This window comes from Nicotiana tabacum, chromosome 2 (genome assembly GCF_000715075.1).
Source record: "Nicotiana tabacum cultivar K326 chromosome 2, ASM71507v2, whole genome shotgun sequence".
NCBI lineage: Eukaryota > Viridiplantae > Streptophyta > Magnoliopsida > Solanales > Solanaceae > Nicotiana > Nicotiana tabacum.
The window spans coordinates 24,366,396-24,394,315 of record NC_134081.1 but is presented as its reverse complement, the minus strand read 5'-3'; the positions used below and the strand labels follow the sequence as shown (position 1 = coordinate 24,394,315).

The 27,920-nt window shown below is 38.1% G+C and overlaps 1 pseudogene; it reads left to right on the top strand.

The window, feature by feature from the left end:
• LOC107791593 (uncharacterized) overlaps positions 1-21,519 on the top strand; it is a 43,412-nt pseudogene extending 21,893 nt beyond the window's left edge.
• The last annotated feature ends 6,401 nt before the right edge of the window (positions 21,520-27,920 follow it).

Here is a 27,920-nt window from a genome sequence, read left to right as displayed (position 1 = left end):
TTGGTGCACCCTTAGCAGTGAAGTCGGGCTAAGGCATCCGCCTTAGCATCCGCACCTGGTCACAATAGAGATGAAGGAACAGAGGGTGGATGCGAAGCATCCACCCCAGCATGCGAAGCTGAGGCGGACGTGAAACATCCACCCCAACATCAATCCCTGAAGCTGAGTCGGATTAGGAAAAGGAAAACTTTGGCCCACGACCTGTGTACGCAATATATAAGCCAAAAACGCCTCTTTTAGGTCATCGAACACATGGGAAAGCGGAGAAAAGCCATCACAAAGTTTGGAAACCACAGAATTCGTCTTGAGTTCTTACTTTTTTGTTCTTTTATTGATTTGTATGTATTCTAGGGAATTATTGGAGATTGCTACCATGACTATGTGTGGCTAAACTCATTCGTTCTGAGGTTATGGATTTACATCAATGTTGATATTCGAATATTGATTTGACAAGTTAATTTATCATATTGGATTGTTTATTCATATCATGAGTTTAATTGTTTTACTGCCTAGCTAACAGTGAAATACTATATATGAATCTTGAGTTGAACTTGAAAGAGGTAATTCTTGATTGCAATATGATTGAATAGAGCGCGATATCTTTAACCTAGTCATTGGGGAATTGATTTGTGAATACGGATAGAAATTACCTATTTGCTGTGCTTAGCCAATTTTGCAAGAGATTGTTAATGCATTCTTTTTATCTCTAATCTCATAGGAATATAGTGTTACACCCTATATTTTCGTACGTAAAAGTATGCCAAGAGTAAATTGATGAAACCTCGGAAATGAGATATTACATCCCGCATTTTCGTACGTTAAAGTTTCGTAGTAAGTTAATCGTTGTAAGTTCGGGAATGAGACTATTTTGAGATTATAAACATTATGCTATTTCAAACAAGTGATGAGTAAATTCGTGAAAATGAGAGGGTAAGCAAATCGAAGAAAATAAATTTCGTCAAAGTTTGATATTTTGGGATAAAATACGGCCCGAGCTAAAATACCCGATATTTATGGACTAGTACCATACAAGGTACCACATGGCCATGACAGTAAGGTGTATAAAGAGTATTAAAAGTGAGTAGTATTTTATATAATTTGAGATAATTTTAATTATGTAGATAATTGAGTAATTATTGATTTTTAGTAGGAGATTATCGTGTAATTAAGGAATTAAGTGGTTAATTATTTGGATAATTAAGGGCACCAACGTGGCAGCCCATGAAGTGGATAACAAAGCCAATAAGTGACTCTTACTTCATGAAGCAAGATGTCACATTAAGGAAGTTTTGAGGCTTAGTCATCACACATGTGTGGCCCACCCACTAAGATTAAAAAGCCCTCTCTAAATCACTTAAGAGATACATATATCTCTCAATTAAGAAAGAAGCTTCAACAAATTCTTAAGAAATTATATGATGCGATAGCAACATACAAAATTCATACAAGACCACATAATACAATAGTAACGTGAGTTACTTCAACAATTCATGCGAGACTGTGTCTTAACAACGTGAGATCACATATCCTTTTAACAAAGGAAAGCCACTGTAAGTCTTAGGAATGTGAGGGTCGTATATCAAAACGTGAGATTTGGCAATTATGAGGGAGTACGGTGAAATCTTTCTCAAGAATATCTTATGGATATTTCCCTACTTTGATCCGTCGTTACGCGTAGTCGCAATTAACGGTGTTAAAGGTATTGTCAAGAGAATCGGTTCAGGTATGTTAAGGCTATTTCTTTTTTCCTTTTTGGCATGATCTATACAACACGAACGAAACGAGCAAATACACAACTTCCATAAATGACTCTATTCATAAAAATACTAGGGGTGTCTATATTCTTGATTCCCCATGTAAATTATAATTATATCTTCTGTTCATGGGTCTCAGAAAATACGTAAGTTGATAAAGTTTATTTCATGATTATTCAAAGGCATAATGGTCTTATGACATTCCGAAAAGTTTTATTAACGTACTTCTCATGCATTGCATTCGTTTACATGTGCATTTACCCATGACTCATACGACGTTATAGACACGTATATATGTATATATATGTATATGGGATATGTGAAAAGGTTACAGCGTTATATACGCACCACCACCTGATCAGCTGGTATACGTTGATGATTTGCCCACAATGGCCGAGATGATATGATGGGATGCCCTCAGAGGCTTGATGATGTTATGAACGCATATACCTATGCATGGTATGACATTTATATGCATATGCATAAGATTATAATATTAAATAATTCACAGAGCTATTCAGACTTACATGTCGAGTCTTTTACTCCATGTTTCTCTCATGTCTATTATTTACTAATTTTCATTCCTTACATACTCGGTACATTATTTGTATTGACATCCTTTTTGCATGGGGATGCTTCGTTTCATGCCCAAAGTCCCGTTAGACAGGATGGGAGTCCTTCAAGTAGGCTATCAGCTCAGCGGAAGGTGTTGGTGCGCTCCATTTGCTCCGGAGTTGCTATTTGGTTAGTATGATTAGAACATCTGTTGATTGGTATGGCGGGGCTCTGTCCCAACCTTTATGATGTTTATGTACTCTTAGAGGCTTGTAGACAGATGTCAGGTATATGAAAGATTGTATGGCCTTGTCGGCCTATGTTCAGTGTAAGAGTGCTCATTTTGGCCTTATAGGCCTGTATGTCTTAAGTATAAGTTGGTATTTCATGTTGTATTCTACTTGTCTCACGTCAACCTCTCCGGCTCAGTTATCTATGACAGTATGATACGAAAAGATACGTCATGTTAATACTCGGTTGAGTAAGGTACCGGGTGCCCGTCGCGGCCCATCGATTTGGATCGTGACAAAAGTGGTATCAGAGCAGGTCTGTCCTAGGGAGTCTTCAAGCCGTGTCTAGTAGAGTCTTGTTTATGGGTGTGTTGTGCACCACACTTATAAGCAGGAGGCTATAGGGCATTTAGGATTATTATTCTTTCTTCTTACTCTGGATCGTGTGGTAGAGCTCAGTTTTAAGAACTCAATTTCCTAAACTCTATCTTATTCATAATAAGATGATGCCTACATCCAGAAAGACTGTTGGTAAGAGATATAGCTGTGGAAGAGTTGAGTTAGAGGAACTCGAGTTTGCATCATTCCTATGATGGATAAATGTGAGGTCTTTAGCAGAACATGTGTGTACTAAGACGTGTAAGCTTCTTGATAAGGAGCCTTAAGGCAAGAATATCTATCCACACATATGGTAAAAAGCAACAAGAGATTCAAAAGGTAGATACAAGCTTCAACAAGTAAAAGAAGCAAGGTGAAGAAGGATACGAGGCGCCCTCTTAATGAAGATTATCAGTATTTACAATTCGGGCAGAGAAATATGAGCCTTTTGAGTCACCTTCAACAATAACAGATGTATGTACAATTGGACACACCCATCTCATTTATGCCCTATGGGGGCTAACAAAAGTAGTATAAGAGAAGGCATGATATCAGGATCTAGCTGGGGTTAGGGTAACCCAAAATGGTGGATGGATTGTTAGCATTAGCTGACATTTCCGAAGGATATTGCAAATGTGCTAATAGATCTCCTTGTGAGACGCCCATATGGTGCACTCTAAAATAGTACAACTAGATATGAGTACTACAAAGATAGGCACTGGAAGCCTGGAAGGGATAAATATTATCTTAGTGTGACTCCCGTCCCTAGTAGAGAGAGAATGTTAGGCAACCCGAAGAGCCAGTGGATGGAGCAAGGGGAGCTAAAAGCAAAAGAATGTCTTGTTGAAATTTTCAGAATAAAGTGATAGACAGAAATATTAGCAGGGAAATAAGAAGAGAGATAATGAAGCATTATGAGTAAGATGTGATACATGGATGCCAACGGTAGATCAAAAGGATGACAGTATTACAGAGTCTATAGTCAAGTGAAGGAAAGGACGAGAGGTGACAGTCCTTGAGACAACAAAAGAGTATAGGCCATAAAGTCATATCCTCATTTCGAGAAATAAGTTTGTGACTCCAACGTGATTACCAAGAAGAAACATTAGACCCCAGAGTAATAAGAAATCATCATGGACTGATGAACAAGATAAACTAAACATGAACTAGGGACTGAATAATAGTCGGCATCATGAGAATTTCAGAGATTGCATCCCAATAATAATAGAATGGACGACAGAAGAATATCCTTTAAAGGTCATTCAGGAATACGCTTCCCTAAAGCAACAATGTGAGTAAAGTTAAGCTTAAGGGACTGTATGTGCCAGTTACACTAAGTGTCACCCTCGCGAGTGAGGAATTTCGTTATCCTTGGTACAGAAGGATTACCGCAAGGCGAGTAAGGATCATCGATGATGTGAAAAAATGCCAAAGATGAGAATGTAAAGCATCTATACGTAGATCATCGTAGCACTAAATCTAAGTGCTCCCTTAAAGGGGGGAATATGGTGTGATGTTGCATTAAGTGTCACGACCCAAAAACCTAACCTTTCACGATGACGCCTATCGTAGAACTAGGCAAGCTGACTCATTCCAAAACAAACCGATATTTTCATTTCAAGGATAATTTCAAGGCAATTTAGCGTAAAAACCTTCGTAAAAGAGTTCAAATTAAAACAAAAGCACGGAAAAGAAAAGCCCGACATCGGGGTGTCACTAGTCATGAGTATCTACTACAATCTATCTAACAATATCAAGACTAACTCAGCCTGGAAAATAGCTAAATACAACTAAAGGAAGATAAGAGGAAGGAGAGCAGGGCTGCGATCGCTAGGCAGCTACCTTGCTATCCCTGGGAAAATCTGCAACCGGAATAGTCAACAACCGCTACCGTGTCCAAATACGCCTGAATCTGCACACAAGGTGCATGGAGTAACATGAGTACGCCAACTCAGTAAGTAACAACAATAAATAAAGACTGAGCAATAGTGATGAGCAATAAGCATATAAAGTTCATATCATGAAATCTCAATAAAATACCACATGCTTTAAAAATCAGGGTTTGAATCATAACATCTCGTTTAAACCCAGTTCCAGTAAAATTATTTAAAGATATTTTTCAACAGTTTTCAAACAAAGGCTCAATCCAAGGTAAGCAAAAATGATGAAATCATAAACAACCCATCGGGCAAAACATCACTCATATACAGCCCCTCGGGCATACCTCACCATTACTCATGCCTCCCAGTCACTCAGCACTCGGCACTCGCACTCAGTAGGTACCTTCGCTCACTGGGGATGTGTACAGACTCCGGAGGGGCTCATACAGCCCAAGCACTATATTGCTGCGGCGTGCAGCCCGGCCCAATACTGCTGCAACGTGCAGTCCGATCCATATATTATTGTGCCGTGCAGCCCGATCCAAGCACTGATGCGGCTGCAGCCCGATCCCATAAATCAGGCCCTCGGTCTCCCTCAATCATAAACCTCTCAAGCCACTCGGGCTCTCAGTAAAACAGGGTATTCAGCCCAAAACAACTTTTATATGCATCAAAATAGAGTAATGAAAACTGAGTTATGCAGTAAACAGGTATAATCATGACTGAGTATAGATTTTCAATCGAAAACAGTGAGAGAATAGTAAGAAAAGGCCCCTAAGGGTCCAAATAGCACTGGCACAAGGCCCACAACATGGCATTCGGCCCAATTTACAGAAACTATTTCTAAAACATATGAGTATCATATAGTTTCAACAAAATATGCAACTTTACAATTGCTATGGGATGGACCAAGTCACAAATCCCCAACAGTGCACGCCCACATGCCCGTCTCCTAGCATGTGCGTCACCTCAAAATAGTAAAATGATACGAAATTCGGGGTTTCATACCCTCAGGACAAGATTTACAATCGTTACGTACCTCAAACCGGTCAAATCTCTACCCTGCGATGCTCTTGCCTCTCGACTCGGCCTCCAAATGCTCCGAATCTATTCACAATCAGTACAATACTATCAATATACGCTAATAGAATGAATTCCACAAGAAAAACTACCAATTCAGACCAAAAATCCGAAATTGGCTCAAACTCGGCCCCCGGGCCCACGACTCGGAATCGGGTAAAAGTCACAAATTACGAACATCCATTGACTCACGAGTCCAACCAAACTAGTTTCACTCAAATCCGACTTCGAATCAACATTCAAATCCCAAAAATTCATTTTATGAAATTTCTACAATTTTCCTCAAATTTCCACCTCAAAGTACTAATCAGATGATGAAATCATTAATATATTCATGTATATTAATCAAATTCGAGTTAGAATCACTTACCCCGATGAATTTCTTGAAAAACACACGAAAAATTGCCACAAACCGAGCTCCCTAGGTCCAAAATGTGAAATAATACCCTAAACCCTGTTTATATAGTGCACCTCTGATCTCCCACTTTGCGGTCCGTTAAAGTTTGAGCGCGGCCATGCCTCCCAGGTCCTGCGGTCGCGAAAAACTGGTGCGGCCGCACCTTTTGGTGGCTGCACTGCCAGGCTTCAGTATTTTGGCCATAACATTCTCTACAGATGTCCATATGATGACTTCTTTACCTTTTCTGGAAACTAGACACGAAGGGCTACAACTTCCGTTTTAGAATAATCTCAAAATTCCATGTAGATCAAACGATATAGGCTTCCGAATCCGGACCAGCGGATCTGCAGAACTTTCCCTGGAGTGCGGCCGTGACAGAATTATGCGGTCCGCGAAATTCCAAGCGCGGCTGCAAAATTCTGCTGAGGTCCACGAAATTTAAAGCACCAGAACCATACCGGAGTTTCGGAAATTCTCGGACTCGCTCAAAACTCACCCTGAAACACACCTGAGGTCCCCGGACCTCAACCAAACATACCAATCAATCCTAAAATACCATACAAACTTAGTCGGACCTTCGAATCACTCAAAACAACATCGAAACACCAAATTACCCTCGGATTCAAGCCTAAGAACTTCTTAACTTATGAATTCTACAACCGATGTCGAAACCTAATCAAACCACGTCCGAATGACCTTAATTTTTGCACACACGTCAAAAATAACACTACAAACCTACTCCAACTTCCGGAATTCCATTCCGACCCCGATATCAAATTTTCCACTGCCGGCCGAAATCGCTGAATTTCTAACTTTCGCCAATTCAAGCCTAATTCCACTACGGACCTCCAAATCACATTCCGGACGTGCTCCTAAGTCCAAAATCACCTAACGAAGCTAATGGAACCATCAGAATTCCAATCCGAGGTCAAATGCTAAAAAGTCACACTTGGTCAACTCTCCTAATTTAAAGCTTCAACAATGAAATTCTTTCTTCCAATTCGATTCCGCAATACCTGCAAACCAAAAATGACGATTCACACAAGTCAAAGTACATCATACGGAGCTACTCATGCCCTCAAACAAGCAAGCGAAATGCAAATGTTCAAAACGACCGGTCGGGTCGTTACATCCTCCCCCACTTAAACATACGTTCGTCCTCGAACGTGCCCAGAGTTATTCCAAAAGCCATCAAATCGCTGTGTAACTTTCCTATGCACATACCCGGGGGGTGATACCACGTCACCCTATCCCATAAAGGTCCGATAGCACAGCATAACTGAAATTTCTCAATTCAACCTAGCCCACAAGCCTTCGAATCAAATTTCCAACATCCGAAATTTCCTATTAGATCAGAAGTTCGCATCTACATACCATATAAGTCTGAACAAGCTGTACCAAAAGCCGTAACCATAACTCAAATACTCAAATTCAAATACTGCATAACTCGAATGCTCGAAGCAATGATTTCTAATCACAGTATCGGCTCAAATCAATCCAGTGCCGGTAATAAACCTCATATCAGACAAAACCTCGTTCTAAAATCTTCGTACACTGCTGACGATGAAAGAAACATACCGAATTCATAACCATTCATTAGACCAATAGGTCATGGAGCTCCCGTTCCTTCTACAAGAACTATAGCCAATTTCAAAGCCGACTTTCGATATTATCCTCCCAATTATACCACAATCAAATCCGATAGCATCCATTCTAGGCCCAATGACCTCGTCTCATCCAACACGACCACTCTAGTGACATGACACATCAATACAATCTAAAGCCACAACCCGTGCAATCCGTGCACCAGATAGCAACATTCTAAATGTACCCAATCGTAACAATGACCCAAACAGGAGAACCGTTCCGCAAGCTCAAAGGGTACCACCCCAACGCAATGCTAAGAACCTATCCCACACCATAGAACTATAACACATGAATCTTACACAAAGGATCATATTTCCACATAACTCTGCTGCAATACGTGACCCTATCCAAATACTGGTCCATATGAAACACCTCAAGCCACCCTGCTAAAATCAATAACCATGCGCAATTCAACATCAAGTACCCAAAGTGCATTACCATAACCACGAAGAAACAAACGACACCATGCCACACAAAACCCGAAAGAACATGTCCAATACGCCATCAACCAGGCAATATCCAATACTATTCTTGCTCATATTCCGCTATAAGGCCACAATAGAACCGCACCATCTATGCACATAACCAATGAATCACAATTCCTCGTAGCATAAAGAAGTAACTCTCAGATCATTTCAGAACATGAATAAGTTAAACATCAACCGAATGACACATCCCTCAACAATAGCAGTATGGAGCCAACCATTTCGGCTCGATGTAGAATACACATATTAATTGGGCCTACCAATGGACCTCCAAATCAACTCGGGTTACCACAAATAGATAAAAAAAAATCCCTCCGAAAATCCACAATGACTGAATCATAACACATTCTATCATCTGGCTAGCTCCGGCCATAACTTCACAGTCCACAACCATGAAACATTCTGCTCCTGAGAACTCCTAATCTCCAAATCCATAGAACACACGAATTACCATATTTGATTCTATCTCCACCGCCCGAATGCCTATCACCCCTCTCATACACGATCATCCAACGAGAAATACTTTAAAAGTTCTTCCGTGCCACTTGGAAAAATTTGAATATCAGCAGTCTATCAACCATGTGAGTACCGCAATACTAATTTATACATCCGTAAGTCAAAATACAATGCGCCTTCTGAAGTCCGTCCCCTTCTCACACAACACCAAGCAGTAATAATATTCATCTAGTTATTTGGAACCGTCCATGTTGTCCAACATTCGTTACCTTCTCTTCAAGACTGTACTGCCACCTCGTACATGTAAATCTAACTTTCGCACAACACATAACATCTATCTTGCCATCATGTGAAAAGCACAAGAATCTTATTATAAATTTTTGAGTCACCAACAATTTACATACCCTATTAGTTAGAACCCTTTCTTTTGCTTCTTCCAGGAGGAAATCACAATACACAACATATTCCCACATTGGTAGAAAAACATCCGGCTTAAACCACCAAGAGTACTTTGGAATCCATTTGCACATAATCAAGCCCTTAGAACTAAATTCCTCTAACTCGACCAAGCCTCGCAGGTCGCCAAACCCAAGAATATTGCCACCAAAATATCTGTAAAGTCTTACCACATCGTAATTACCCAAAGGACCGATCCTACCATTACCATACTGGTCCAGTCTACTACCCAGTTGTCCTATTTTCTCTGAGTCTCTTCCGAATTTGCCTTCAGATTGATACTTCTCCTTGCTAAAACACCACGACCTTTAACCACAACTCGCCCCACGAACCCTAGCATAGAACTACAACGCCCTAAGGTCCATAAGCCATTCTTCTTAAGCACCTCCATAAATACCACAACTGTAACACCCACTCTGAAAATACCTTATGTGAATTTAAAATTGTTCCTCTTTTTTTTTTATACTAAAATGCAGAATCCATAGTCATATAGAATTATCGCAAGTCCCGACACCATCCAATGTAACTATCCAATTCTAGTGATATACCAATCCGAAAAATTTTCAATTGCCGTTTATAGCATCTTATCGAGTGTCACCCACTTTGTTCAAATCCAAATTACACCGCCCAGATGGGCAAAAAGACACGTGCCCCATTAGCACAACAACTCTCCAAAAAGTAATTCTACTTTAACATTACCTATCAAATTCATACTCCGTGCGCACTACATCATTCACCAATAACAACTCGCTCATCCCACGATTTTCATATACTAATACATGCAATGTAATCCGTAACCAGGAATTTCCTTATTTAAGTCATCCCCGATCTCAACTTCTGCAAGTCATAACTAACTCACATGTATGCCTCAGACCAAAACTAAAATTTAACACCTAACCATAAAATCAAATTGTCAATAGCAGACTCCCCCACTTGGCTCAAAGCCATATATTAAAACACTCCATAATTCACAATACCCATACTCTATTACTGTCATAACATCGTAGTCACTACAACAAAAATTCTTCTCAAGCTCATACAACGCCAACCATAAAATACCTCAATCGTCATCTAGACTCGCATTCATTATATTAACACTCAGGTCAACTTTCTCAGCCAGATTCAAATTCAAATCTCCACACATACGCCCTGCTGGCGGAAAATAAACTCTCCACTCACATATAAGGAACACACCTACGTGGATTACTCTCTAGGAGATTACCCACCTCCCTAGCCTCAAATTGGCATCTTGTTATATCTTTTTGCAGTCACAATTTTTATGCAATCACTTAGTCAATCTAAGTCCAAACTCATTAACCAGACATGTATATTTAATTTACCCCAAAATTTAATAATGTGAAAGATCCATCAAAACATTCATACTCGATACCGTACGTCACATCAAAATAAAAATCAAGCACCCAATGGCCTTCCTTTACATTTCAAGAAAATACTTCTCGTCACATTCACATCGTCTTAACACCTCTAGCAGTTACGTCATCTTCACCATAAAGCCATTCCACCGCTCATCGAGCCACAAATTCCACTCGTGGGGACATTATCGGACATATGAGTCCAAATATATAGGTTACAACTGAAGCTACCGAGCCTAAGCTGCGGTCTAACCATGACCTCAAGTCCTCCAGACTGGCCCACCACCACAAACACATAATACACATCTCAACCTTGTTCATAGAATCACAAGACGATGATGTACAACCGATACCGAGCGCTCATGTGCGCATACGAATGCATGGAAGGAATTCAAGGAGTTATGTTCCAAGCTGAATAAATTCCGCACAATAGAATACAAGAAGGTGAAATTTTTCCTAAGGGTACTGCAACCTCTCGAAGATAAGTACAGACGTCTCCGTACCGATCCGCAAGACTCTACTAAACCTGCTCATGACTCGTGAGACTTATATAACCTAGGGCTCTGATACCAATCTGTCATGACCCTAAAACCTAACTTGTCGTGATGGCGCCTATCGTGGAACTAGGCAAGCCGACTCATTCCAAAACAAACCGATATTTTCATTTCAAGGATAATTTCAAGGCTATTTAGCATAAAAACCTTCGTAAAGGAGTTCAAATCAAAACAAAAGTGCGGAAAAGAAAAGCCCGACATCGGGGTGTCACTATTCATGAGCATCTACTACAATATGTCTAACAATATCAAGACTAACTCAGCCTGGAAAATAGCTAAATACGACTAAAGGAAGATAAGAGGGAGGAGAGCAGGGCTGCGATCGCCAGGCAACTACCTTGCTATCCCCAGGAAAATCTGCAACCAGAATAGTCAACAACCGCTACCGTGTCCAAATATGGCTGAATCTGCACACAAGGTGCAGGGAATAATGTGAATACGCCAACTAAGTAAGTAACAACAATAAATAAAGACTGAGCAGTAGTGACGAGCAATAAGCATATAAAGTTCATATCATGAAATCTCAGTAAAATATCACATGCTTTAAAAATCAGGGTTTGAATCATAACATCTCGTTTAAACCCAGTTCTAGTAAAATAATTTAAAGATATTTTTCAACAGTTTTCAAATAAAGGCTCAATGCAAGGTAAGCAAAAATGATGAAATCATAAACAGCCTCCCGGGAAAAACATCACTCATATACAGCCCCTTGGGCATACCTCACAATCACTCGTAAACAGCCCTTCAGGCATACCTCACCATCACCCATGCCTCCCAGTCACTCAGCACTCGTCACTCGCACTCAGTAGGTACCTGCGCTCACTGGGGGTGTGTACAGACTCTGGAGGGGCTCCTACAGCCCAAGCGCTATATTGCTACGGCATGCAGCCCGACCCAATACTGCTGCGGGGTGCAGCCCGATCCATATATTACTGCGGCGTGCAGCCCGATCCAAGCACTGCTACGGCGTGCAGCTTGATCCTATAAATATCCTCACAAATCAGGCCCTCGGCCTCCCTCAGTCATAAACCTCTCAAGCTACTCGGGTTCTCAGTAAAATAGGGTATTCAGCCCAAAACAACTTTTATATGCATCAAAACAGAGTAATGAAAACTGAGTTATGCAGTAAACAGGTATAACCATGACTGAGTATAAATTTTCAATCGAAAATAGTGACAGAATAGTAAGAAAAGACCCCTAAGGGTCCAAATAGCACTGGCATAAGACCCAAAACATGGCATTTAGCCCAATTTACAGAAACTCTTTCTAAAACATATAAGTATCATATAGTTTCAACAAAATATGCAACTTTACAGTTGCTATGGGATGGACCAAGTCACAAATCCCCAACAGTGCACGCCCACATGCCCGTCTCCTAGCATGTGCGTCACCTCAAAATAGTAAAATGATACGAAATTCGTGGTTTCATACCCTCAGGACAAGATTTACAATCGTTACGTACCTCAAACTGGTCAAATCTCTACCCTGCGATGCTCTTGCCTCTCGACTCGGCCTCCAAATGCTCCGAATCTATTCACAATCAGTACAATACCATCAATATATGCTAATGGAATGAATTCCACAAGAAAAACTACCAATTCAGACCAAAAACCCAAAATTGGCTCAAACCCGGCCCCCGTACACACGACTCGGAATCGGGTAAAAGTCACAAATTACGAACATCCATTGACTCACGAGTCCAACCAAACTAGTTTCACTCAAATCCATCTTCGAATCGACATTCAAATCCCAAAAATTCATTTCATGAAGTTTCTACAATTTTCCTCAAATTTCCACCTCAAAGTACTAATCAGATGATGAAATCATTGATATATTCATGTATATTAATCAAATTCGAGTTAGAATCATTTACCCCGATGAATTTCTTAAAAACCCCACGAAATATCGCCACAAACCGAGCTCCCTAGGTTCAAAATGTGAAATAATACCCTAAATTCCGTTTATATAGTGCACCTCGGATTTCCCACTTTGCGGTCCGCAAAGTTTTGAGCGTGGCCGCACCTCCTAGGTCATGCGGTCGCGAAAAACTGGTGCGGCCGCACTTTTTGGTGGCTGCACTACCAGACTTTAGTATTTTGGCCATAACGTTCTCTACAGATGTCCAAATTATGACTTCTTTACTTTTCTGGAAACTAGACACGAAGGTCTACAACTTCCATTTTAGAATCATCTCAAAATTCCCTGTAGATCAATTGATATAGGCTTCCGAAGTCGGACCATCGGATCTGCAGAACTTTCCCATGGAGTGCGGCCGCGGCAGAATTATGCGGTCCGCGAAATTCCAAGCGCGACCGCGAAATTCTGCTGAGGTCCGCGAAATTTAAAGCACCAGAACCATACTTGAGTTCTGGAAATGCCCGAACTCGCTCAAAACTCACCCCGAAATACACCCGAGGCCCCCGAGACCTCAACCAAATATACCAACCAATACTAAAATACCATACGAACTTAGTCGAACCTTCGAATCACTCAAAATAACATCAAAACACCAAATTACCCTCAGATTCAAGCCTAAAAACTTCTAAACTTACGAATTCAACAACCGATGCCAAAACCTATCAAACTACGTCCGGATGACCTAAATTTTGTACACACATCACAAATGACACTACGAACCTACTCCAACTTTCGGAATTCCATTCCGACCCTGATATCAAATTTTCCACTGCCGACCGAAATCGCCAAATTTCCAACTTTCGCCAATTCAAGCCTAATTCCACTATGGACCTCCAAATCACATTCCGGATGCGCTCCTAAGTTCAAAATCACCTAACGAAGCTACTGGAACCATCAGAATTCCAATCCGAGGTCAAATGCTAAAAAGTCACACTTGATCAACTCTCCCAATTTAAAGCTTCAACAATGAAATTCTTTCTTCCAATTCTATTCCGAAATACCTGCAAACCAAAAACGACGATTCACACAAGACAAAGTACATTATATGGAGCTACTCATGCCCTCAAACAACCGAGCGAAGTGCAAATGTTCAAAGCAATCGGTCGGGTCGTTACATTAAGTCAGAATTAAGTGGTTCTAGTAACTATGGAATGGTAAAGGAAGAATGCGATAAAAATGAGAAACGGATGAGATTGCACTCATTCAAATCCTACAGATATGCTATGATTCCAGAAAATTATGCAAACACGACGTCAAGGAGAGGAAGTAAGGGTTCCTGCCCGAGATGTTATTGATAAATAAGGAACCAGTGCGAGAGGTAAGTTAAGACAAAGGAAATAACCCAAGAAAGATTATGCGGAATATTGATATGAGAATGGGCCAATGCATAGTTAGTAGTTGATCCAGGAAGAGCCTAGTTATGGCTAGACAAGAGGATACAGACAAATCAACAGATTGTGCAAGATGAACATAGTGAACCCCAACATGGGGAATTCAGTCTCGCAGATAATGATATCGTGACCCTTGAGAAATATTCAGATAGGAGTTGGGTAGTTAAAGGTACCGTATGAGTGTTACCGAAATTAATGAGAATGCCACTGGGAAGACAGTCAAAATATTAGTTCAGAAGCAACCCTACAAGAACAAGGGAGTGGAAATAAGTAACTACAGATAATTATAGGCGGGGAAGAACATAAAAAATTCCGTCGAGTATTCGATGTAATAAGCTCGCAACTTTACAAGAGTCAGAGGGTCTCCCTAAGTACTACAATGAAAGACTAGCTGAAGCGGTAAGGAAGAAGGCTTCAACCTAAGCTCAGTGACCTAAAGAGGGAATGGTCTTATAACAACAGTCTCACAAACAACAATGTATGCACTCCATAAGAAAGAGGCACCTACCGTGGCTAATGAGCGGGAAGTAAAATCAGGAGTGATATTCAAGATCATATGAGTTGTATGGAATTCCAATATGTGTGGGTACTAAGGTAAGCTAAGTATGCATGCAACAAGGGGGCAGGAAGTCCAGGAAAAGTAATTGCTTACATTTAAAGAAAACTGAGAAAGAACGAAGAGAATTATTCGATCAATGATCCAGAGTTAGTTACATTATGAACGCATTTAAGATTTTGAAGTACTATCCATGCAACATATATGTTGACAATCATACAGTCGTAGAAGACTCCAGTATGAGTTAAAATAAAGAATTGAGTCCAAGTTATAGACAAAGGAATGAATTGTTAGAATATTGTATCATGGATATTCCATAGCGTCTATGAAAGGCTAAAGTAATAACTAATATCAGGAACCACAGATCGGAAGATAGCTTAAGCCTATATAAAGACTGATCAGAAGGAGGAGGAAACTAAAGAGTTACATCAACCAAGTAAATCAGGAGTCTGATTATTGGACCAGAAATTATAGAAATCATGATTGAGGACATTGCAGAATCACTCTTAATATCAGAGGTACAAGAGAGATAGGACAATAGCCATATTCTATAACGGCTATACGATAAAGCCAGTCAGAAAAGTACCATCCTTATAAGAAGTCAGTATGATGCTCTCACCAGATTATGTATGCACTAGAGGTGCAAGTATTATAATAGAGCTTCAAGTTGTGGATATGAATTATACCTATGTAAAAGGGAGGTCATGAAAGAGATAGAAGATGTGATGTGAGATTTTAAGGTAAGTAAGGTAAAAGTGAACAACGTACGAGATACTTAAATGCAGAAGGTTATGAATAGTCCGTACTACGGATAGAAGGCTAGAAGCGCGGGGATTCAGTATCCAGGAATGATAGCGGCATCGTCAGTGACTTATCTTCCAGTCGATGATTTCTAGGTATCGAGAGGTCCAGTTAAGAGAGTAAAGAAGAGTTAGAGACGATGTGATATCTCGCTTGATATTCCAAAATAACAAAAGGAAATCTATGGTACAAGCAAGTTGAAGGAAGGTTGCGAATAGTATAATTATATACGTATAGGTCGCAAGCTAAAGTATAGTAAATGGATAAGGTTTTATGACAGGAGTAAGGATGAGAAAGGGCGAGTGGGAAGGTGACGAGAATGGATAAGTCCTCGTGATTAAGCCCATGAAAACAAGAGAGCTAATGGTTTCTCTAAGTTATGGAAAGCTCAGTATAGCCTGAATGAACTCAAAGGAGTCTAAGACTAATAACATTTAGAAGAGATGGAATGCTGCCCTGGTAGAGGAATGAGGGTGTGATTGTGATAGATAAGAGATGATATTTGGGCCTTCGATTGAGTAATGATTTGAAGAAGAAAAACAAAGGGATTTCAAGAATTGTACATGATTAAAATACCCACTTAAGTGAATCACATTGGGACGCTATGAAATACGGTTATGGAAGTATAGTATCGTCCCTAGGTGGATCAGTCTAATTACTTCAAATGTTCCACGATGAATCGTGAGCCCTAGTGATTACATAAGAAGTTTCAAGTTACCAGTGGTATATTGTAGAACAATATCGAGGTGAATTAATGATGGATGGACAAAAGTCACAAAGTATGAGATGAGATTAGGCTGTCATTCTTAAGATAAACAGTAATGAAGAAGCATTAAAGGACTAAGATTTATGTATATATGATAAGCAACGAGAGTAACCTGGAGTTTGGTAGCAGACCTCAGTAACGATAAATTGAAGTAAGAGTTATGGTATAGTATGACCTACCTAGATGCAGTAAAGTCATAGGAATGGATAACCGGGTCTATGAAATTAGATATAGCAATATTCGTAAGTTCAACAAAGTACCGAGCAGAGAAATTCAGTGTACTTATAGATTCCTAGAGGGACATCTTATCAAGCTCTGTATATACTTACAAAGTGAGGCCTAGAGATTGGCAAAAAACTGGAAGAAAGAGGAGAAAATAGTCGCATATGCGCACATACAAGGAAAAAGTCGTACAGGCTGCATGACAGAAGGTAGCAAGAGTTACGAGATTGGAAGAATTCCGACCACAGACCGTGGTGTGAGAAAGAGGCCTAAAGGGGGGAATGCCCTGACCTTTGAATTTATTCAAAGAACAGTTGCCTAAATGACAAGAAGAGTATTAAAGTATTCGCAAGAGCTATGGGTTATGAGAATGATAAGTACATCAATCAACATTCGAGGACGAATGTTCCAAAGGGGAAAATAATGTTACACCCCATATTTTCGTACGTAAAAGTACGCCATGAGTAAATTGATGAAAGCTCGAAAATGAGATTTTATATCCCGCATTTTCGTACGTTAAAGTTTCGTCGTAAGTTAATCGTTGTAAGTTCGGGAATGGTATTATTTTGAGATTATAAGCATTATGCTATTTCAAACAAGTGATGAGTAAATTCGTGAAGATGAGAGGGTAAGCAAATCGAAGAAAATGAATTTCGTCGAAGTTTGACATTTGGGGATAAAATACGGCCCGAGCTAAAATACCCGGTATTTATGGACTAGTACCATACAAGGTACCACATGGCCATGATATTAAGGTGTATAAAGTATATTAAAAGTGAGTAGTATTTTATATAATTTGAGATAATTCTTAATTATGTGGATAATTTTATAATTATTAATTTTTAGTGAGAGATTACCGTATAATTAAGGAATTAAGTGGTTAATTATTTGGATAATTAAGGGAACCAACGTGGCATCCCATGAAGTGGATAACAAAGCCAATAAGTGACTCCTACTTCATGAAGCAAGATGTCACATTAAGGAAGTTTTGGGGTTTAGTCATCACACATGTGGGGCCCACCCACTAAGATTAAAAAGAGCTCTCTAAATCACTTAAGAGATACATATATCTCTGCAATTAAGAAAGAAGCTTCAGCAAATTCTTAAGAAATTATATGATGTGATAGCAACGTACAAAATTCATACAAGACCACATAATACAATAGTAATGTGAGTTACTTCAACAATTCATGCGAGATTGTGTCTTAACAACGTGAGATCACATATACATTTAACAAAGGAAAGCCAATGTAAGTCTTAGGAACGTGAGGGTCGTATATCAACGTGAGATTTAAAAATTATAAGGGAGTACGGTGCAATCTTTCTCAAGAATATCTTACGGATATTTCTCTACTTCGATCCGTCATTACGCGTAGTCGCAATCAACGGTGTTAAAGGTATTGTCAAGAGAATCGGTTCAGGTATGTTAAGACTATTCCTTTTTTCCTTTTTGGCATGATCTATACGACACGAACGAAACGAGCAAATGCACAACTTCCATAAATGACTCTATTCATAGAAATACTAGGGGTGACTATATTCTTGATTTCCCATGTGAATTATTATTATATCTTCTGTTCATGGGTCTCAAAAAATACGTAAGTTGATAAAGTTTATTTCATGATATTAATCAGAGGCATAATGGTCTTATGACATTCCGAAAGATCTTATTAACGTATTTCATATGCATTTCATTCATTTATACATGTACATTGGCCCATGACTAGATGGCGTTATATACGCGTATATTATATGTATATGGGATATGGAAAAAAGTTACGGCGTTATATACGCACCACCACCTGATCAGCCGGTATATGCTGATGATTTGCCCACAGTGGACGAGATGATATGGTGGGATGCCCTCAGAGGCTTGATGATGTTATGAACGCATATACCTATGCATGGTATGACATTTATATGGATATGCATGACATTATAATATTAAATGATTCACAGAGCTATTCAGACTTACATGTCGAGTCTTTTACTCCATGTTTCTCTCATGTCTATTATTTGCTGATTTTCATTCCTTACATACTCGGTACATTATTTGTACTGACGTCCCTTTTACCTGGGGTCGCTACGTTTCATGCCCGCAGGTCCCGTTAGACAGGATGAGAGTCCTCCAAGTAGGCTATCAGCTCAGCGGAAGGTGTTGGTGCGCTCCATTTGCTCTGGAGTTGCTATTTGGTCAGTATGATTAGAACATATGTTGATTGGTATGGTGGGGCTCTGTCCCGACCTTTATGATGTTTATGTACTCTTTGAGGCTTGTAGCCAGATGTCAGGTATATGAAAGATTGTATGGCCTTGTCGGCCTATATTCAGTGTAAGAGTGCTTATTTTGGCCTTATAGGCCCGTATGTCTTAAGTATAAGTTGATATTTCATGTTGTATTCTATCTTATCTCACGGCAGCCTCTCCGGCTCAGTTATCTATGATAGTATGATACGGAAAGATACGTTATGTTAGTACTCGATTGAGTAAGTTACCGGATGCCCGTCATGGCCCATCGGTTTGGGTCGTGACATATAGGGTTTAGAATAAATTGAATAGGAGAGTAGATGTTGTCAAATTTCTACGAGTATTATTGTCCTTTCAAGTTAATCACCTAGATAAATTAATAAGTCGAGTTGATTGAAGAATTCAACAGGATTATTACATAACCATGACCCTGGAATATTATTTCTCATTGAATTAAAATCCTTCGTGCTAAGTGTGTTAGTTCATTAGTTTTTCTTTTACTTGAAATTATAATTAGTAGAATCAAACAAAAACCATCTTGAAATTGTTCTTGACTCAAATAAATTAGAATTTGCTTGATTTAGTTGATAATAAATCACAAGTACTCGTGGGAATGATACTCTACTCACTCTTTATTACTTGATTGATCACGTATACTTACGTTTGCGATTTTGGGCAACAACGGTTCAATCCCAAAAATAGTATTCACCAACTTGGACAAGCTGGGGTACCTCAATCTTTCATTTAATTCATTTCAAGGTTCACTGTCGCCGAATTTTACCACGTTGTCCAAGTTAAAAGAACTTCATCTTGGAACCTAACATATTTTCCAGCTTTAATTACTGATGAAATTGGTTCGATCACCAGTCTTGAAGTTCTTGTACTTTTCAACAATTTATTTCAAGAAAAGATTCCATCTTCTATAGGCAGACTCAGAAATCTTCAACGACTTGATCTTCAAAAGCATCGTTTGAATTCAACCATTCCTTCTAAGCTTGGCTTGTGCACTAACCTCACAGTCTTGTCTCTAGTAGAAAATGCCCTACAATGACCATTGCCTATATCCTTGTCCTCTCTGACCAAGCTATCTGAATTGGGGTTGGCGGATAATATTATTTCTGGTGAGGTCTCATCATATTTCATTACCAATTGGACTGAGCTGATATCTTTGCAGCTTCAAAACAATTCCTTTACTGGGAGAATTCCACCTGAAATCAGTCAGTTGAAAAGCCTTTCATTTCTTTACCTCTTTAGTAACAATTTCACTGGTTCCATTCCCTATGATATAGGAAACTTGCAAAACTTGTTGGAGCTAGATGTCTCTAACAACCAGATTTCAGGCACAATACCTCCAACCATTGGAAACTTGACCAATCTAACAACTTTGCTTCTTTCTGGGAACAATCTCAGTGGAACTATTCCTCTTGAGATTGGCAAATTGACATATCTTCAAAACCTCGGCATCAACAACAACCACCTAAGTGGTGAGCTGTCGGACATCATTCTGACCTTAATGGGAATCGTTTTTTCCTTTCTCTTCGTGACAATCAGTTTTCCGGTGTGATCCCTTTGTCTATTTGCAATTTGACATCACTAGAAATTCTAGATTTAGCACGAAACAATTTGAGAGGAGCGATTCCATAGTGTTTGGGTAATATCAGCAGCCTCTACGTTTTGGATATACACCACAACAATCTTTCTGGTACGACTCTTCTAATAACTTTTAACATTGGAACTTCACTTAGAAGCCTCAACTTGGATGGAAATGGATTACAAGGAAAATCCCCCGATCTTTGGCCAATTGCAAAGAGTTGCAAGTTCTTGATTTAGGAGATAATTATCTCGATGATACATTTCCTATATGGTTGGGGACTCTTCCAAAGTTACAAGTTTTAAGCTTGAGATCCAATAAATTGCACGGACCTATCAGAACTTCAGGGATTAACAACTTGTTTCCTCAGCTTTGGATATTAGATCTTGCTTGCAATGCTTTTACAGTAAAGTTACCAATAACTCTTTTCCAAAAACTGACAGCCATGAGGAGAATTGATCACACAATGAAACCACCAAGTGATAGATATTACCAAGACAAAGTAACTATTGTAACAAAGGGACTAGAGCGTGAAGTTGTGAGAATCTTGTCTTTGTATACCACTATTGATCTTTCAAGCAACAAATTTGAAGGACAAATTCTAAGTATTATGGGAAATCTTATTGCACTTCGTGTGGTGAACTTATCTCATAATGGATTGCAAGGTTATATACCGAAATCACTTGGAAATTTATCTGTAGTTGAATCACTGGACTTTTCATTTAATGATTTATATAGTTCATTATAAAAATGATAATTTTGTACCAAACTTATTTATGTTCAGGACTATGATTTGTGATAATGGTACTATTGGGTATTTGTGATAGTTTTTAAAACTTGTGGGGGTATAAGTCATGTTTCATGTTTTTTCAAATAAAAAGTGAAATATGTTTTGAAAAATCATGTCCAAACACATTTTCATCTTCAAACCAAACTTCACCCAAATCAAATTTTTTAAAACAAATTTGGAAATCTATGGCCAAACGCTAGCTAAAATTCAGGTATTCAAGTTAAGTTCTACATAATGTTTAGTTTAGTGCAACTATTAGCATCTTAGTTTTCATATTTTTTCTTACAACATCTTAGTGCAATAATCTGGTTAGAGGCTGGTTTAACAAGTGTTTCAAGTTCAAACCAACGAATAATTTGATTTTAGTGTAGAAATAAAAGTCAAGACTGTAAATAAACAAATTCGACCATGCAGGTGCCTGGAATGCTCATCGAAGATGCAACATCAGATGCAGCAGCCTTGTTATTTCCCTAGCAAGACTTGTGCATTGACTTGTGGATAAAAACATTTTCTAAACTCTTGAATTGATTGATAAGAACCCAGCAGTATTTGCTTGACTTTTTCCCTCTATATTTCCCCTTTCTTCTTTCTTTTTCTTTTGAGAACAAAAGTCGTACTAGTAATTTATTTCATTGAACAAAGTTCAAATCCATGTCTCCTACAATTAAAGAAACAAGTGTATGGAGATAATTATATTTTCCCCCTAATTTCTTCGCTTTGATTTTCTCAGTATCGACTAAGTAGCATGTGAAAATAATTTGTGCATCTATATCATTAACTAAAATAATCATAACACTATCATCTAGTAAAAACCTTTACTTTTTATAGTTTAAAACATGAATAGAAGAAGACTTGAACGGGTAACGAACCTATGATCCTCGGCAAATAGACTGAAGAATACGTTCATTTAATTAATAAATGTTGGAATTTAAATCAAGATCAATTAATATTTCTAAGTTGTCTAGGATTTGGTATTTCTTAGTTTATTTAATTCATGTCTAATTAGGATTCACAGTCAAAATCATGTAGCAATAAGTTTTCTAAATTCTAGTCAAATTTGGTTTGTAGTATTATAAATAGGGGTGCTATATTTTCTATTACATAGAGGTAACTATGAGAAAACTATATAGAGAGATTTAAGAGTTTATGAGTGAAGAAAAACCCTTATATCCCGTTCTCTCTCTAGTTCGATAAATTTCTTTTATATAGCCTTTGTTGATTTTTTACTTGTGTCTAAATTATATTTTGGGGGTATTTCAATCTTTCAAATTGGTATCAGAGCTTGTGTGAGATTCAGTCAAAGCCGACGTGAGATCCTAAAAAAATTATGGATCCTCTATTACCTTATTGAGAATTTTGAACTTGGTATCAACAGAGGAAGAATTCTTTTTAAGACGATTGGATTATGGTCCACAATTGATGAAGGATTTGAGGAACCCCCAAAATGCACAACACTGACGGATAATGCAGCTACGCAATTGGAGAAGAAGAGATATTTAGATTATAAAGCATGCTACTATCTTGCCATCAAGGTCGAATTGCATGTATCTAATAAATATTTGCATGCAAAGTCATCAAAGGAGGCTTGAACAATCTTGATAAAGTCATATCGAAAAGCTGCTAACATAACGAAAGAGAAACTGCAAGAGTTTAGGAATCAATTTGGGTTGGCTTATATGAAACCAACAGAATCTGTCAAAGAATTTCTTACAAGAATTGAAGAAATAGTCAATGGTCTAAGGGCCAACCGAGAAGTATTGGAAGAAGTTAAAGTCGTTGGAAAAATATTTTAGTCTTTATGTTTAAAGTTTAACAATAAGAAAGTTGTTCTTGAGGCTATCAGTCTTTAAGTTTAAAGTTTAACAATAAGAAAGTTGTTCTTGACGCTACCAAAGATCTTAACACTCTCAGACTTGATGATTTAGAAGGCGAATTGGTGACATACGAGAAATCACTGAATCAGCAGAAGATGAGACAATGTAGGAGGTATCGCAAGAAAAGGATGATCAACCAAAAGAAGAAAAAAAGACACACCAAATCTAGCGAAGATAAATTAAGAATGCCAAAATTTAGAAACAAAGGAGAAAAGAAAAGAATGTACAAGTAATTTTTATTGTGATAGAGATTCCATTGAATGTGAAGAAAAGTCAAATAATATTTAAATTGATCTGTCAAAAAAAATTTCAATTATTAAAAAGGATGATTTGGTTGCAAGGGATGCACATCCATGGTTCATAAGAAAATTTATTTGATGGTATTGAAATTGAACCTAGTAATGAAAGAAGCAATATAGTTTATGAAGTGAAAGTTTCCGATGATCTACCCAAGATTGGGACAGAAATAGCTTGGGATCCAGGACCACAACAACGCATGACTGTAGATATTGAAGATGCAATCAATTTTGTACCATTGCTCGAGATTACATGTTTCAAGGAGCATGACGAAATATTTATTAGTGGCATTACTCTACAATCTATAGAATGGCCAATTGGAGTTGAATAAGCGTATAAGACCAACCACAAAGCAACCGGAGAAGTAGATTGCTTCAAAGTAAAGAAAAAGTATGTTTATGATATTTTGAAGGGATTTACCATGGATAAAACCAAATCATGTACAAGTTATATTCAAGAAAAATTGAAGTTGACTAAATATGGTACTCGTAATTTTGTTGATGCTACATTTTAGGAAATTGGTGAAGAGCCTAAGGTATTTCACTTCTACAAGGCTTGATGTTACTCATGTCATGCTTAAGTTTGAGATCTTGGTTTAAGGGAGGTTGTTGGAATTTAATCCAAGATTAATTAATATTTCTAAGTTGTCTAGGATTTGGTATTTATTAGATTTTGATTTATGTCTAATGACGATTCACAATCGAAATCATGTAGGAATAGGTTTTCTATTTTCTAGTCAGTTTTGATTTGTAGTATTATAAATAGAGATGGTACTATATATTTTCTGTTGCAGAGAAGTAGCTATAAAAAAACTATGTGGAGAGATTCAAGAGTTATTGAGTAAAGAAAAAGCTTCATAACCCGTTTTCTTTATAGTTTGATAAGTTTCTTCTATATAATTTTTATTGAATTTTTTTACTTGTGCCTAAATTATTCTTTGGGCATTTCAATCCTTCAATAAAAATTCAAATTCAAATTGGATGTTGTTTCTTAGCACTTTACGAGCTGCGTGTTTCCATTCCTAACTTGTAGTCGTAGAGTGCTTAGAAAAGTAATACTCCATCCTTTTTATTTTAGATGTGACATTTTGCTCATGAAGAATTGAATTTGATATTTAAAAATTAAATTTTAGATAATAAAAAACTATACAAAAAATAAGTTACAATTTTTCTCATGTTGATATAGTAAAACTATATATTTTAAAATATTGGTCAAACTTTACCGTTTGACTCTCGATAAACAAAATGAGTCATCTAAATAAATCGGATGACGTAGTCGAAATTAAAGAGTTTCACAAATCCTTTTCTTATTTCTTAAATTAACAAAAGTTCAGAACTTGAGGAGCAAGTATAAGTGAAAGATAAAGCATGCATTTATATAGTAGTCTTGTTATTTTGTTATCATAGAAAACTTAGTTGTATTTTTCTGAATCAAATAGATATAAAACTATATAAGCATATTCCATCAAATTTCAATTTTATAATTAGCTGAGATGAATAGTTTCAGTTTTAAGTTTGTAAAATATTTAAAACTGGAAAGTATATGCTGGCTTATTCTGTTTATAATAATTATATGCAAACAAACCATCTGAATACTTTGCAGCAATTAAAAAAAAAAAGTCAAAGAAACTTGATTCTTCCTAAAATCATCCTAATATATTCGCATAGTGTTAGTGTTACGTGCATTTTAATATTAAAATTATAATATTAAAGTACATTATTTCTTATGAGATAGTGTTATAAATTGGCAAGAAAGCATGTGCTTCATTTTAAGTAATTTTAATCATCGTAAAACTTTATATTTGTCACGACCCAAAATTTTTCAGCGACGGGACCGTAATGACGCTTAACATTTCACTTGCTAGGCAAGCCAACGTTAGAAAAATCGTTAAACCAATTCCTTATTTTCATTCAGTAAATAACAATAATTAACTAAGATAAAATATAATAAGTGCGAAATATCATAAAACTGTATTAATTACTACCACCCGGATCTGGAGTCACAATTTACGAGCATTCTAGAATTTACTACAAGTAATAGTCTGAAAAAAATATAACTGTCTGAATGAAAGAAAACAGTAGGACATAAAAGATAGACAGGGACTTCAAGGTCTGTGAACGTCGACAGATCTACCTTGAGTCTCCGGACAGCGGACCAGTAGCAAATCTCGATCAACCTGAGTTGGTATCAAAATCTGCACAGAAAGTGCAGTGTGCATCATCAGTACAACCGACCCCAAGTACTGGTAAGTCTCGATCCTAACCTCGGCGAAGTAGTGACGAGGATAGAATAAGACACCCACATATAACCTAAACAGTATAACCATGCTAGTGGCAATAACAATAAATAAAGCAATAACGCAGAAATAATGGAAAGGGGACATAGAGTGGAGGAATACAATATAAAGAGTGGGAATAATGAAAAGACAGAATTAAACAGAAAATCCTTAAATGAATTGAGCAATTAAAACAACAAGAAAAACTGCACGGCATTACCCTTCGTGCTTTTACTCTCAACCCCACCAAATAATTAAATAGAACGGCACGGCATCACCCATCGTGCTTTTACTCTCAACCTCACCATATAAATAATGCATGCACGGCATTACCCTTCGTGCTTTACACTCTTCCTCACAATATAAATAATGCATGCACGGCACCACTCTTCGTGCTTTACATTCTTCCTCACAATATAAATAATGCATGCGCGGCATCATCCTTCATGCTTTACACTCCTCCTCACCAATCACAAAATCAATAACAATGGATAGATAAGAGTATCACAAAGAAACCAGTATTTTACCCATAATCAATAGCACAATGTAATCTCAACCTTGAATCAATATTCGAAAGTTACCAAATCTCAGTGAAACCAGATATGAGTCACCCATCATTTCAAATAACCCGATAAGCATGGATAGTAGAATTTAAGGCTACAAAATAGACAAGAATAGAATTTCACTCGCATGCTATTACTCGACAACGACGCATAGATGCTCGTCACCTCACCTATACATCGTATTTAACAACCAAACACGTAGCAAATGAACACATAATACCTATTCCCTCAAGCCAAAATTAAATACGACACCTACCTCGCTCCGAAGGCCACTTAATTCTCAATCATAGCTTTTCCTTTGGAATTCACCTCCAAACCACTCGTATCTATTCAAAATGACTCAATAATATCAAATATTTCTAAAGGAATCAATTATTTTTGATAAATTAAATTTCCCAAATTTTCCTCCAAAAAATTAAAAAATTGACCCCGGGCCCGCTTGGTCAAAACCTGAGGTTCGGACTAAAATCCTTTTACCCATTCACCCCCGAGCCCGAATATGTAATTAGTTTTGGAATCCGACCTCAAATTGGGGTCTAAATCTTCAAATTTCCGAAATCCCTAGTTTCTACCCTAACCCCTAATTCTACCATGAAAACTCTAGATTTTAGGTTGAATTCTTGTAAAATAAAGTAAAAGATTGAAAGAAACGAGTTAAGGAATACTTACCTATGATTTGAGGAAGAAAATGTCTGTGAAAAATCGCCCTAGGCCTCCTATCCTTTTGAAACGAGAAGAAAAATGGCTGGAGTCCGAATTAAATGAACTCACTGCCCAGTGACCTTCGCACATGCGGTGCTTTGGTCGCACCTGCGCATCCGCACGTGCGGACAAGACGTGCGCTTCTGCGGAAAAGGACTGGGCCAACTGGGGCCGCACCTGCGGACAGGGTTCTACTTTGCGGTCCCATTCCTACGGAGAAAAGTCCGCATCTGCGGAAAAATGAAGTCCAGGCCTGGGTCGGACCTGCGGGGCTATCGCTCGCACCTGCGACCAAAGGTTCGCAGGTGCGGGCACACCAGATTTGGTGCACCAGCAGCCTTGTTGAGGTTTGAACTCAACTCGCGAATCGCCCGAATGGCACCCGAGCCCTCGAGGCTCCAAACCAAGCATGCACGCAAATCTAAAAATATTATACGGACTTGCTCGCGCGATCAAATCGCCAAAATAACACCTAGAACTACGAATTTAGCACCAAATCAAATGATATTCTCAAGAACAATTTAAAATTTCTATTTTCTCAACTGGACATCTGAATCACGTCAAATCAACTCCGTTTCTCACCAAATTTCACAAATAAGTCTTAAATATCATAATGAACCTGTACCGAGCTCCGAAACCAAAATACGGACCCGATACTAACAATGCCAAATATCAATCAA